At 40.9% G+C, this 14,988-nt stretch overlaps 1 protein-coding gene across 1 annotated transcript in view; it reads right to left on the minus strand.

Moving 5' to 3' along the window:
* Window positions 1-9,357, minus strand: part of MAST4 (microtubule associated serine/threonine kinase family member 4) — a 269,856-nt gene extending 260,499 nt beyond the window's left edge. Inside the window, exon 1 of the mRNA XM_069880703.1 lies at window positions 9,264-9,357. The gene's annotated coding sequence lies outside the window, so the exon portion shown is untranslated. The remainder of the gene's footprint in view (window positions 1-9,263) is intronic.
* Between the last annotated feature and the right edge of the window lie 5,631 nt (window positions 9,358-14,988).

Here is a 14,988-nt window from a genome sequence, read left to right on the forward strand (position 1 = left end):
CACTACTTATGAGCGTCATATTGGGAAAGCAGACCTGGAATGAAAGTACTTTAGCTCTTACAGCTATAAAACCTGTCTCAACCTGCTTGTAAGTCACCAGGGTGCATACAGTTGTGAAGCTATCCCTCTGTTGTGCACAAGGTATGATGCCACAGTTCCTGGCACAGCTGCTCTCTTGGGGAGCATGCAGCTGAGGTAATGTAGGGCTCACACCTTCCAGCAGTTTGAGTGGTTACCAATATATCAAAGCTCAAATGTACTTTTCTTCACCCTCAAACTTACAGGTAAAGCCACCTCATTAGGCACTTCAAGTTTTTACGTTATTGTAACATACTACTTCTTTCACTTTGCATCTAATGGCCCTGTTAACACAATGCTAATAGTAACAGAAGCATAAAGGTTATTGAAAAATATAGAGAAGCTCTTCCCCTAGTGCACATCATTACACCATAACTGAACCTCTCTCCTTTCACACTCTTACCCTACCTGTAACTCTCCTATTTTAACTGTAAGACCACTGCTGTCTGAACATAACCTCTGAAGTTTCAGTTGCTTCAATTTTCAGGCATTAGTTATGACTTCTGATGAGAATTAAAACTAAGCCAGCTGAGTCTGTATGGAAGCAAACCAGAGCAGACCTCAAAAACAGGTGCCAGGAGAGAAGTTAATATTCAGCATAGAGTGATAGCATTGTAAAGCACTATTCATATTCTTTAACTCACGTCTTCTTTCTGAGAAGAACAGATGCCATCCAGCTCACTTAACACTTACTCAAAATGAGCACATATACACACTCTCAGCAGACATCAGTGCATTCCTGAGCCCACACTGTAATTCCAATATACGGTCTGCAGTTTGGCAAACTCAAGAACTCAATGAAACTCATGAACATCAATGATTATCACTGCTTTGCAATGACCAGTAACTGATATGTTCAAGTTTACCGCCTTGCTGGTTCAGCTAATCAGTCAGTAATTTAGACCTATATTTTGTAAATGTATGTACAGCTAATTCAATATGCAGTGTTCTGCTCACTGCAGAGCTGCTCCAAAGAAATCAATGGCACCTTTAACTTTTGAACATGTCCTCCAGTGGTGTAATGTGTTAACAACACCAGTACTTGAACAAACTGTACAGGGAAGGAACCACTGATAACAGGTTAAAACACACCCAGCAGGTTTACATTAGCCCGTCTACTTATCAAAACGATAAAAACTCAATTAAGCTAAAGGTTTTCCCTGTGACATTTTGTAAACGATCTATTCTGTTTGCTAGCTCAGAACAAAATATATGAAGCATATTTTGCCATGCTCTTCCCTGTCATGTTCTATGCACAAAACATGAAACAGTATGAAAGATAGCCAAGACATTTTTGCTATATGGCCTGAATAACAGCTTTACAACGAAAGCATCCGCCAAGCCATAGCTACAGCATTATTACATTCTAGCATAAGTTTCCTCAGGTAACAATGAAAACCAAATTAGCAGTTTAGTGCAGGAATTCATCTGCTTCATTCACCCACAGCTCTCCTCCTCAGGACTGCAAGGCTATTAAAAACAATGGGATCATTAATAGTCCAGGTGCAATTAATTATACAGTCCCACTAGCACAGCTGTGTGGCCTCACAAAGGAAGTTTGTCACTCAGTATATAAACACTACCGTCTAGGAATTAGAAATAAATAAATAAAAATTAAAAGAATATATTGAGGGATACACAGTTGTTACACTAAAACACTGCAAAATGCATCCAATATACAAGTTTCTATGCCAGACAACAGGATATCCATCTTTCTTTGTGATACAGGTTGCCATCCCATAATCTGTAACTTTCATGCACACTTAATCATTTTGGAACAGGTTTTTGTAGTTTGCACGTGGCTTCTTTATTTTTCTATTTTTTTTTCCCTTCTCCTGAAAGTCACTTCCAGAGCTGTTTGATGAGAAAAGAAAAAAAAAACCTGCATTCACCTGATTCGCACTTGAAATGTAGACACACTCATAGAGCACTCAGTAAAGAGACCTGTGGCAGGAGCCAACAGTCTATTAATACAGCAGAACCCTTGAGCTTTAACCCTTCGCACACTCGTAACGCACCTCTGAATGGCACAAATTCAGCTTAGTGACATTTGTATAGGAGGGCAAGATACTCATCCCACTGCTCCCTAACTGGAGCAGAGCAGCCTTTCAGCTGGGAAGTTTGATGAAAGAATCCCATTCAGCTAGGAAAGGGTAAGTAAATCTTTACTTGGGTCAGGAAGCCAAAAGCTAAGACAGGTTCCTGGTTTGACTGCAAATCGGGATTTGTTTGCCACCACTCTCCCGCATTTTCCACCTTTTCAGCTACCTTGTCCTCAAGTGCCTGCATCTGTTTTCCTTCCCCCTTATCACTGCACAAAGAGCTACCAGCATTTCATGATTTCAAGCACAAGTCTCTCATCAGTCATATGCCTTGAAACCCGATGCCACTCAACTATTAAAGCTTTGTTTCAAAAAGAATTTTAAACTCTACAGCTGCAAGAGAAGAGCTGGAAAAAACCACAAATCTGAAGGCTGAAGCAATGAATGATAAAACTGGGGGGAAGGGTGTGGACTGCAGAGTATTCCAAGCCCACATCACTGTTTTTAAACAGACTTAGCAGTAGCATGCACAGTATTGCCTGTCATACCATAACACTGAGAAGCTCCCAACACAAGCTAGAATGCTGCTGTGATTGGTCCCATACAAGAACAGAAAACAAAATCAGAAACAGCAACAAAAAAAAGCCAAAGAATATTTGTTCTTCATCTGTCTCTTTCACTTACCAAGTTATTAGAAAGACTGGTACTTCTCTTGAGTCAAAGCATGAACAGGTCATTTCACAACCCAGCAACAGAACAGGCAGAGCCTGCCTCACTGAAGTTCTCAACAGGCACCTGCTTCACCATCTTGGGCGAAGAGGAAACATTCAGCATAGTGTTAGAGCAGTTCTGCCTAAAGAAGCTTTAACAGAAAACTTCAAGGACTACATTCATATTACTAATCTCCAGATTCATCACACCCCTTTTCCATGTCCCTAAATTCTGCATTTCCAACTTTTGCCTCTAAAATAAGGGTAGATGTCTTCTTCTTAGGCCTTGTACAGAGGGGCATTGCCAGTTAATTTTTGCCCGCTGCAGGTAATCAAAATAGCAAGATCAGAAACAAAATCATTGATAGGTATTCATGTGTCATCATGGCAACCTGAGGTAACAGTTGTGATTGGGGGTAGGGGAAGAGGGTGCATAATATGCAAAAAACTTCAAGGAAGGTTACTCCATTAGACGGACTGTCACAGTAAAAGGCTACCTAGCTGCTCAGTTTACTAGCTGGAGGATCTTCTCATTTGCACTGCATTTGTCAGTGCACATATTTTATGCCTCAAGTTTTGGGACCCTTCTATCCCTTTGTGCACACTCAGCTTTTCACAACCTGCTAAAAGTAGCAAAGCAGCCCCATCATATGAAGCTCCCTCATAGTACAAGAGTAGCACCACATTGTTTATGTTTACTGACATTCACTTCAAGGCAGCTTATATCAAGACAAAGTGCTGTCAAAGTCAGGGGACTGTGTTGGATTGAGGCTGCAGCTTTTCAGAAAATATGTTTCTCTACATTTGATTTCACAGCTGAACATACAGATACCAAGGAATCATGAATGTTAGACTCAGGACTACATCCTCCTCTCTGTAAAATTTAAATGGTTCAAAAGGCTCACTTTGGCAATGCATTCAAATTTTGGTTTGAAGACTAATTATCAGGTCCTCACCTACCTCCTTGCAGAAGGATTTTAAGTATCTAAACAGTTCTGGCACATGAAAACAGATATCCAACTCAATGTATGAATATGCTTCTTCAGATCTCACTTATTCCAAACAAGAAGGGAGATGCTCTAGTTACAGGCTTATTTATATACACTCAATGTCTTCAAAGAAAGCTCCAAAGAGCTGCAAACATTATTACTGCACAGATAATCTAAAACCTCAGGCAACTGCACAGAGCTGTATTAGATAAAGCCCTCAACCATGGGTCTCTCCTCATCCCAGTGTATTTCTGAGATAAGGGTGCACACCAGCATGCACCTTAAAAACCTATCATGCACAAAGGCGGTTTAGAAGTCCAGGACAAGCATATATTTTATCATACTAAAAGCAAATTAAAAAAAAAAAAAAAGTCATTTACATGACTGTTGGAACAGCCATACAGACTAAGTGTGAAGTGTGATTTTATAGGTAACTTTTAAACATATCTAAAAAACAAAAACAATGATGTTTCTCTGGCTCACATGATGCAAGAACATTTTTTGTGGCTGCTTTAGGCCAGATGGGTGTTTCTTTAATCCCACTGCAGTTATTTTAACCCAGAAAAGTATACATTTTCTGACTTCATTACTATTCTTTAGTATGATCTAGGGATCACATTCTAACAACAAGGCCATTCATCTTCAGGTCACTGTAACATTCAGGGTGTGCTACAACAGCAGAGGATCCATCACTGTCTGGGACAAGAAAGTCTCAAATAAAAGAAAAATTTATTTGTGGTATCTCCCACACAACCTAAGTACATCCCATGGTTAGTACTTCAGCAGGATAAGCTGGAAGGGAAAGAGAAAGGTAACAAAAACATTACTACTAGTTAGATCACAACATTGAGAGAACTACCACCTACCCCATTATACATGGATGCACATGTAAACATCCCCACCACTTCACACACTCTTCACTTACTTTATCCCAAAGCAATTTTATTTCTACTTCCCCAATTTACACTACAGTTTCATTGGTGTTAAGATCTGGCAGACAGTCTGTAATGCCAGAGGTACTTGTAACACTCTAGAGGACAAACACGTATAAGAGTAGCTTTTAAGGCGATAACTTTCTTTACCAGCCTCTTCACCTTGCTATGAGTATTTTCATGACAGCATCTTAGCTTCCCAGTAATTAATTCCCACCATGCAGTCCTCCTGAAGCCACAACAGATTGCAACATAAACAATAAGAAGGCAAATTCAGAGGAAAAGTTAGAAGCAACAGAAGCTTTTGTACTTCTCAATCTGTGCAGAAAAATATATTTTTTAACACATGATACACATCAACTGGAGATCAGGAAAAACTGTAAAATAATCAACCTTAGTTGTCAAAAGACTTTTTTCATGAGAAATCCTTTCTTTTCATGTTGCTTGTCATCTTTTCAACACAGGATCAACTCTTATCAACTCTGATAGCCACTTTATTGACAAATATTTACCTTATAAGCAAGACCCAAAATTATTTGAGAACAAAATACCATATTTTTCCACCCCTTTTTTCTGGGTGGTTTTGTTTGAGGCTTGGTTTTTTTAAAACTAGCTAAAGTAATAAAGAGAACTCATTATGTTAATTCAGCAGACAATGGCAGGCACAGAAGCTTTTGGATCTTTTTAAGACCTAGACAGTTGTGCTACATGACAAAGTATTAGTCTCTGTGAAAGACTACCAATCCTCCCTGTCTCATTGCTCTGCTCTGGTAAGCAATGCATATTCCCAGTCACTGTGACAAGGTTTATAGAAAGATAAGCTCTTTTGGTAGGTCAGATGACAGAGATGGAAAAGACAGACAACTCTGAGACACAATTTAATTTTCTGTTCCTCGACATTACTGATGTAGGTAAGGAATTCATTGCTTGCCTTCATCCTCTTTTTAAGATAGAGGATTAACCCTTGTGAGCTCTCACCTACCCTGCAGAACACTAAGATTTAGAAGTCACCATCAGAAAAAGCATATCCTGTGCTTGACTGACACTTTGTGAAACATTTTGGATGAGAGAAACTAAGGCAGCAAGTGACATCTGGCACCATTTGCCTTAGTAAAGCTCATAAAACACGTTTCCTGTTAACAGTCACTTTTTTTCCTGAAAAAGAAAACTAATGTAGAGAAAATAGAAATGCACAGAAAGGAAAGTGGGGAAAACCTAGTGGTTTTTTGCATTTATACTTTTCCATATAATCCCAGTCTGGCATTGACTGCTGACAGACTGCATAAGCAGTCACATTGCAACAGTAAACATGCTGTTGCCCAGTTTCAACTCCTCCCTTGACAATACGGACAACAATCTTTCCAACACGAAGAGTTCTAGATAGAATACAGAATAATCCTTTAAAAACTGAACAACTGGAAAAGCAGTGCGCCATCCACTATGTAGTGTTTGCCTTGAGTGCCCTTCATCATGCAACCCCACCCTGCCTGCTCCTGTCAGCAGTCAGCAACTCACATCACAAAAGCACACGCAAATAATCTGTCTGAATTCACTGAATTTCAGGTGTTTGCTACCCACAGTACTTCAATGCATTCGTGTTCCAAGAAGCAAAGTATTTGCCACATGAAGTTAAAACCATGTTTAATTCTCATGTGTCTCTGAGTAAGACATCAAAAACACTTCAGTAACCGACAGCCACAATCTTGTAAACTACCATTTGTTCTTGCTTACATGAAATGAGAGACTGCTTTTCTTTGGTTATTTTGAAGGTTGGTTTTTTTTTTTTAAGGTGAAGTTTATGGAACAGTAGGATGAAGTAATAATCGTAAGAAAAAAAAAGACAACTCTTTCAGGTGTGAGACTCAGAAGACAAGTTATCAAGCTTTCAATCCTACTATTTAATTTCTGGACATAAAAGAATCAGCCCTACTCTAAGTAACAGCATTACATTTCCTTCACGAAGCTGGGGAGATAGACCGTTTCTACTCTTAGAGTAGAAATACTCACATCACTCTTCAGAAAAAGAGACAAAATTCATAACGGACCACAACTGTAAAGGAGCAGTGTGGACTATATAAACAATAACACCAATTGAGACACCTCTGAAATAATCTTTCTATTCTAGTCAGCGTTGGCAAGGCGTAACTCTGAGTATGGCATCCTGGTTTTTGATGACATGCTTCAGGACAGATGTGACCAGCTGGAAAGAGTCCACAGGACAGCAGTGAGAACAATTAGATGCCTGGAAATGCATTCTGTGAGAGAAGATTAAAGGCTCTGGCGTTGTTTAGTCTAAAAAAGAGGTCTAGGAGGAGACATGATCAGAGCTATCAAGTATGTTATATACAACGCCACAGGAGAATAAATAGTTTACTGGAATACCACAGTAAGGCGTAGGGGGGGAAGATCCACGTTTTCTAATTACTCATGTATAGATTTAGTTTGAAAATATTTTTTATGGCACAGCTCTGAAGAACTTACTGACAGCTAAAGCAGCAGCATGAGAGGTGTCTGGACAATCTGTGTCACTGCTGTCTAAAGGACACTGAATAATGGTGATAAACAGACTCCATTCTGCTACATTAGCAACAGGAACAAGGACAGAGCAAGAGCAGAAATGGAACCTGGAAGCGCAGGATCAAGCTCTGGGGATTCATAAAACCAAAAGAATTCAAAAACTGAACATTGCAGAGAACATCAAAATTTTCACTACAGATGCTATGTCAGCTCTAGATTAACATGCATTCATTTATTTCTCCACTGTAAGGCATTGTGGTGTCCTTCTACAAAAAAAAAAAAAATATTATACAGGTGGATTTGTCAAGTGGCTCTGCAGGTAGGCAAGAATTCAGTTGCAAGCATTGAGCAGAACAAAATAGAAGGATGGGCAAAACTAAAGCACAAAAACACAAACGAAAAAGATTTGTTTCAGATAACAAAGGAATCTAGCAGAGGGGAATAAAGGGAAGAGAAGAAAGGTGCATATTTTAAGCAACCTTTCCCCCCACATTAAAATGAGTTTATGCTGATATCTTCTAGCATTACTGACTGCAGGTGAGGTATTGGATTTCCCATATAGAATTTCCAAATTCCAGTGAATGCAATGTTGACTTCTTTTCAGGGTTACCTTCCCTATACAAAAGGTGCCTGTAATTCATCTCCAAAGCACACACAGAAATAACCAGCCTTAACCAGAAGTTAACTGGTCTGCCAGCAGCTGTGAGTTCAGCTAACTGAATAGATGGCCTTTGTGCATTTCTACACTATATTTTGCAGGCTTATGAACTGAGCACCAAACCAACTAGATACCACATAGCTGTGGTAAGCACAGCCCCGAGCCCACACATACAGCTGCCTGAGAAGCAAGATATACTAGTTACCTGCCAGTAAGCACTATGTTAACAGTGGTTACAGAGGTCCCACTCAGTTCAGTGAATAAAGCAAGTTCACATCTCTATAAAAAAAAAAAAAACCAACATAGACATACCCACATTCATTCCACTACTATCATAAATGCACTTCACTGTAAACACACTCCACCACTTGCGGGCTCATGCAGTCAAAACAGACCGGGAACCTGGTTCAAGTGTAAGTATTTTTACGGGGGGGGAAAGGAGGGAGGAGTGCAGGTAATGAAAGTTATATTTACATCAAATTTACTACACTGTCCTACAGTCGCATCAATTCAACCGAGAAGGCTTTCTGGAATTCCAGGGAAAATAGGAGCTAAACAAGCCATTACTGTGGAGGGCAACATTCTTGGCAACCACAACTTAACTCGCTGCAATTAACTTCTGCCAGCGCTTCGTAGATACTCCTTTTAAAATGAGAGCGTTCCCCCCGCCCCCTAAACCAAAATCCTTTGCAAATCCAGCCACGTCAAGGCACAGAATAAAGCAACAGGATATAAGAGCAAATTTGAAAGTTGACCACAACAAAAGGTGAATCAGCCACTCAACTAAAGCGTGTGAGAGATTACGGACCCAGGCGAATTAGCGCAGCATCCAGACAAAACAATGAACTTGGCGCCTGCATCCCGGCAAAAGAATCCTTTCAAGGAGCGTAAACCATGCACCAAGGGAAAAAAAGGAGTCTCGGACACAAAAGTGTCACTTCACTGTCCCACTAGACGATCTTTAAGGTCCCTCCCAACCCAAACTATCCTACGATTCTACGATAACGGGGTTTGGTTTTCAGGGGAGCCGTGAGAAGGTACCGCGGGTCGACCAGGAGGAGCGGGATGTGAACAACGCGCGTATCCGCGCGTCACGCTACAGATTTATCACCCACAGAGTGATAAATATAATTCCTCCATAATCCAGAGCCCGTCGGTAGAGCTCCCGGGAGGATCAGCGGAGTCCAGGCGCTCGCCCACCGCTTCCGTCCGACACCGCGGAGTCCCCTTTGGGGATGTTATCCAAGCGGGGGGCGCCCGCTATCCACGGGGGACACGCGAAGATAAAAAAGAAGGGTTCCCAAGGCAGACGCTCCCCCCCGGCCCGCGCCGCGCACCTCCTCGTCCCGCTCCTCCGGCGGGGCTACGTCCTTCGCCCGCTGCTCGCCCGCGGCCGCCGCCCCGCCGCGGGGCTCCCCCTCCTCGGACAGAGTTTCGGAGCCGGAGGAGGAGCCGGAGCCGGAGGAGCCGCCGCGGCCGGAGCCCCGCGGAGCCGCCGAAACTTTCAGCGTTGCCATGGCCGGGGCGGGGGGCAGCTCGGAGCCGCGGCCGCCGCTCGCCCCGCCGGCAGCCGCCACCGCCCCCCCCCCCCCCCGCCGCCAACCCCAGCCCCGCACGGCTCCGCGGCGCCTCCCGGGCCGGGCGGGGCCAATGGCGCGGGGGGGCGGGGCCGGGGGCGGGGGGGCCCGGGTCTACTCGCTCGGGGCGGCCCGGGGCTCCTCGGGTTTCCCCGGGTCTCCTCCTCTGTCCTGCCGCGGGTCCCGGTCGCTTCCCCGGCCCGTGTGCGGGTCGGGGCAGGTGGTGCCGGTGCCCGCAGGGCGTTCCGCTGCCCCCCCCCCCCTCAAACCGGGCTGTCAGCGGCTTGTCGCGGCGGCTTCGTGTCGCTCGGTAAAGGCTGCGGGCGCCCGGCTGAGACCTCGCAGCGAGCCGAGCCCCTCTGGGTGTTTTCGAGACAGACCCGTGGCCAGGCGCTCAGAGGCTTCGAAACCAAAGCGGATCAGGAGAGCCCGGCACCTGAGAGCTTCTGCAGCTCCTCCTAGACAGCTCCGTCCTCTTTAAGGACCTAAGGAGCTTTCAAAACTTCGTCACCCTGTTGATTTTTAAAATATTCTTCTAAAATATTTTTTTTAAATATTCTCGTGGGGGTTTTATTATGTTTGTTTGGAGGGGGTTGTGTTGATTATTTTGGTTTTGTCCCGAGGTGTCTACAATGACAGAACAGGTCTTAATCTAACGTAGAGTATTAATATATACACCTATATATTTTTTATATATTTATACATTTATATGTTTTATATATACCTATATATTTTATATTTTTTTTTACATTTATATATTGATATATGCCTATATATTTTTATATATGTGTGTGTATATATATGTGTGTATATATATATGTGTATATATAAAAATATATCTTTATATATACTTATATATATACATGTATGTATTTTTATGTTTTATTATACTATATATAATATATATATTTATATAAATATATTTATGTTTTATTATATTTACTATCTATTTAGAATATAATAGATAATTTATAATATATAATTATATATTATTATAATTAATAATATATTATTATAATATAATAATATAATTATTATTAATATATAATAATTATATATTAATACTAGTACGTTAGATTAAGACCTATTCTGTTGTTGTAGACACCTCGGGACAAAACCAAAATAATCAACACCAAAAAAAACCCCAAACAAACAAAAAAAAACCCCCCGAGAATATTTAAAAAATATTTTACAAGAATATTTTAAAAATCAACAGGTTGACGATCTTTTGAAAGGTATATAGGTGTGTATATATGTGTATTATATATATATAAAAATATATATATTATATATATAAAAATGTATATAGAGATATATAGATATATTTTATATAAATATATAAATATATACATGTGTATGTACCTGTACACACCAGAGACTTATTTTCCCATATTTGTAGAGCTCAGGGTCCCTTGGGCTAATCCAGTTGTGGAATCAAAACATATTAAGCGCTGTAGTAATCAATAAAGTCCCACAGCGTCACTGCAGAGTAGATATCATCTCCATTTCATAGAAAAAGAAATGTGAGTGCAGAGCAGTTATTGATGCGCTCTAATTAAGACTGTATATAGATAGTGAAAGTAGGAACTGGAAAGCATATCTCCCCCATTTCAGATTTGTAATTTGTAATTTCCAGATGGTAAATAAAAAAACTTTACGTGTTATGACTATATGGATTAACAGATAACTCGTGGAAGGAAAAATAACTGTATAAAATTCTCCAAATCTCAATCCTTCTCTTCTGCAAACTAGCTATTAAAGCTGGCTGTTAGGTTGTAACAATGCTCATAGTCACATGTGGCTTCTTGCCAGTACTTAGATCAGGCTCGTAAAATGCCCAGAAGTTAATTTATTCAGGAAAAGGATTATAATAGTCACTAGGGACAGAATTTGACCCAGAAAATTACCGATACCAACATTTAATAACAAGGGAACATGAGATATATTCAGAAAAACAAAAACTAATTTTGGCCAACTAAATTATACAGAATCTCACAGAATCACAGAATTACTAGGTTGGAAAAGACCCACTGGATCATGGAGTCCAACCATACACATCTATTACTCCAAACCTAACTATAGTAATTTTAACTAATCAGAGAAAAGAGTTCCTCTTCAATACTCCAGGTTCTGCACAGAAGCTCTTCTAGCTCCAAAATGTGGATTTAATTTTATTTCCTGAGTCCTCAGATTTTAAAGGCCAACCTTCTCCAGTCAGATTCTGCCTCTGTTTTAGTGTTGTTCTCATAGTAAAACAACTGGCTTCGTTTCCTACCTGGGAATTTGCAATGTGTAAGAAAACTGCCAGATGGTGGAAAGCAACACCGTAGATCTTTGTCACTTCCTTTTCCTTCTCTTACTGTTTGACATGAGACTGGAAAAAGTAGAGGTTAGCCAAAGCACTTCTACACTTCAGGTATTATCACCTGCCAGAAAAGTGCCTGTAATCTGAATAGTCACTGAACTGCTCTAATTTATGCCATAAACTGAAATCTGAGAAGGCACTTGTGATCTATTATATCACTCCTGAGTTACAAAGACAAGTGACAGTATTCTGCTCTGGCCTGTAGACTATGCTAGATCACGTGCTCTGCTAACGTTATCTTACACAAACAGAAGAGGTGTGCTATGCTGCCTATAGCTGCTAAAAGGGAGCTAAACCTAAAAGCAGCAAAGATAGAAGTTTACATCATTTTCCATCCTGGGAAATGTGCTGTTGCACTTCACTGCTGCAAATAACTGGTGTTATACTTTGTGGCAAAACACTGAATATCTGACATAACTTCAGAAGCTCATTTTGAAAACATTTTTTAAGAAGATGTCTGGATTTAATAAGCTTTGAGCATTTCTTCCCAGGCATTGGATTCATTTGGTGGTGAGTAGGAAAGGAACTGCGCAGCTCACAATTGTCCAGTCTCAGCTACAGCAGGAACCAGGCTCAGCTTTGGGAACGTTCATGTTTTCTCATCCTTTTTTTTCACAAATACGTTTAGAAGCAGCCATACCCTGATCTGCTGAATCCCTTTCTGTCCTCCCTCTGTACACACAGCAGTCATCCACTCCACGCTGCACAGACACAGCTACTCCTACCCTGCTGCTGCTCTTTTCCTATTCTGCCTTCGCACCTCAGGGAAGGTAATGTCCCATTCCTACCCTTCCTTCCAGCAGGATCATACCTCCTCTCCACAAGCTGTGGTCAAGATTGTGCAAACTGAAGATAAAACAAAATATTTGCATAATTCATAATTAAGGAAAATAGCCCTATGGTTTGGTGCAGCTGTTCACTGAGAGCACTGATTAGTGCTCTTATGTCAGCTAATGTAAACAAAATACAGGAAAAGAAATAAGATGCATCTCAAAACTCCCAGATTATATACCCCATTGTTAATGCTTGGGAAGTGCTTACACTCTGTGTGGTCTTGAAGGACTGAAGGAATGGCTGGCTAACAGATTTACTAACAAGCTTCACACAAGGTCGCCTTGTATGAGGGAAGCACCAGAAAAAAAGTGTGTAGAAAAATGGTCAGTAAATCATAGCTATACGTGAGGCAGCATGAAAAGACACATAAGAAGATAATGATTGGATTTGTAATTGGGCTTTGAAGATAAGGATCGGGGTCTTTATGATAAAGAAATTACAGTAATCAAAGGAGCAGGTATATAGTAAAAATGACAGGCAAAGAAAGTGAACCTTGCAGCAGTGTATTGAATAAATGAGAGAAAGAATAAATCAGATAAAGACTATGCAACTGAAGACGAAAGAGGTGGAATAAAGATTTTAGCAGGCTAAACATCTATCCTATGTTATTGATTTAATGGGTCAAATGCAAAATGTAGTTTTTTAGTAGCTATTGTATCAGTTTTATACCTTAGTTGTCTTCAACTCATTGCCTTTTTGAACTAGGCAGTGTTCCATTGAATCAGTTTTTATACTGCTTTGAGTATTCTTCCTCTTTAATTGTGCATATTTAGTAAAAAATCCACATCTGCAAGAAGCAGTTTTCAAAACACGCTGATACAGTGGGGTTAGCCCCTGAGAAAATCCCTAGACAGGACTGACAGACGTAGCAAATGCAAGGCTTCCCAAATAATACAGTTACACTACTGGCAGCAACAGTGCCCTGCTTCTCTTTCTGCATAGTAAATGTGCATTAAACCTGACCTGGAAGAACCGTTTCTTTGGATGTGTAAGTCTCCATGCTTACTCAGTTCTTGCCCTCCCTGTTGAGACTGCCAACAGCATTGCCAATTAGTGCCAATCCTGAAAGCAAATTGTAATGTGAATAGGCCTTTCAATTTTTAATTCCAGACTTTTGCACTGGTGGTGTATAAATGTTTCATTAGCACACTTCTGTAAGAGGTGGTTCATTCACTCACATTTCTGCCTTAACTCTGGGGAAAAAAGGCTGTCTACCTGAAGTAACAGCAGAAAACAGTGAAACAGGAGCTTGTACTTTTGAGGGTTCCTCCCAACTCTAGCAGTAAACTCTGGAATCAGAGTTCTCTTTTTGGGAATCTGGATTTATTGAAAATGCATATTACAATGCCATGAAGACCACCTTAAATTTTTAATTGGTGTTCTTTATTTCTACATGTGCACTCAAGCAATATCCGAGATCAGGAATTCAAAAGCTTTTACTTTGTCGGGTACAGCCCGTTGGAGTTCGTAGCAGGAGTACTCACTAAGGCCAACTGCACTGCTGTGTTTGAAGCAGATAAAACAAAGCATAGCAGCAGCCCTCATCTCTGGGCTGGGGCAGGCACCACCAAACACACCGCATGGTTTGAGATCCTTTCTTTTTATCTCTGAGGGTCTCCTTAGACCTTAGATTAGGGTGAATTTCCTACTTCAGGGTAAGCAGAACCCACTTCATTCGTTCCCAAGAGAATAAATTCTGAGACTCTCTCTCACCGTTAAAGAGCTTTTTTGACAATGAACATGAAGCACAATTTACTTTCCATAGCAATTTCAGAGCATGAAGCAAGGGCATTTGAACATGCTGATTAGCTTCGGATCATCTCAAAAGGCATTAACAGGCTGGTCATGTTACGTTATAAATCCTAGCAACAATAGTAATATGCGTGAACAGAAATATCCAATTCAAGTCAGCGGAACACATAATAAACCTGAGAAAAATACAAGGTATTATCTATTAATTGATTAATTTCCTCCCCTGCCAGAGGAGGAAAAACAGCTAGTGTGGGCCTCCACCTGCTGCAGGTGTTTTTATCAAGTCCAGGTAGTGCCACCACCTTGTCAGGTAGAGATGATGCGATCAGGACTAAACAGCATAATTGCTAGACACTTTTCCTGATTACTGACACTCATGGAGCTGCATGAATCACTGTCAGGAGACGTGCAGAAAATCATGCTTGGAGGAAACCTCTGGCAAATGTTTACAATGACATTTGCATTTCTGATACCTTTAGGGTGAAAAACAAGAATTCTGCCCAACACTCGTCAGGCCTTAATATAACATAGAGT

This window comes from Phaenicophaeus curvirostris, chromosome Z, assembly GCF_032191515.1.
Source record: "Phaenicophaeus curvirostris isolate KB17595 chromosome Z, BPBGC_Pcur_1.0, whole genome shotgun sequence".
Classification (NCBI taxonomy): Eukaryota; Metazoa; Chordata; class Aves; order Cuculiformes; family Cuculidae; genus Phaenicophaeus; species Phaenicophaeus curvirostris.